The sequence below is a fragment of the Calidris pugnax genome, unplaced genomic scaffold (genome assembly GCF_001431845.1).
Source record: "Calidris pugnax isolate Ruff unplaced genomic scaffold, ASM143184v1 scaffold24, whole genome shotgun sequence".
Taxonomy (NCBI): Eukaryota; Metazoa; Chordata; class Aves; order Charadriiformes; family Scolopacidae; genus Calidris; species Calidris pugnax.
The window spans coordinates 8,733,807-8,734,374 of record NW_015090922.1 but is presented as its reverse complement, the minus strand read 5'-3'; positions in this window follow the sequence as shown (position 1 = coordinate 8,734,374).

Genomic DNA, 568 nt, shown 5'->3' with positions numbered 1-568 from the left:
GGGGGGCTGCCGGCGGGGTGAGGGGGGGCTGCGCGGCCGTGGTCCTTCCCACGCGTGTCCGTGTGGTGAAAGTGGCGGCGTGGACGGGGTGCCCTTGTCCCCGCGCCTGGGGGCGATGGGGGTACAGAAGCACCCACGGACCCACAGGAGGGGGCTTCCGATGCCTTTTAAGGGAGGAGGGGGGTTGGGAAGGGTGCGTGTCACCCACACGAGACTGCAGCCACAAATCACGGTCCCGGCATGGGGCAGCCCCGGCTCTGTTGGAAATGTGAATTGCAGGGGTGAGCGCTAATGACACGGTTATCCATCAAGCCCGCATTACGATGCTGTTAGCAACTAATTAACAAACACAATCAGCCCGCGAAACTTCCACAAAGGAAAGCCCCCCAATCAACAAGAGAAAAGCCGTAAAGAGTCAGGCGAGGCGAGGCGAAGTTCGCCACAAAGGAAGCGGGAAATCATTTCCAATGAGGGAAAGGGACGAGCCGTTTAGGTAATACACATTGCACTTAGCAAAAAGAAAAAAAAATTTAAAAAAGGAAAAAAATAAGGAAAAAAGAAAAAAAAA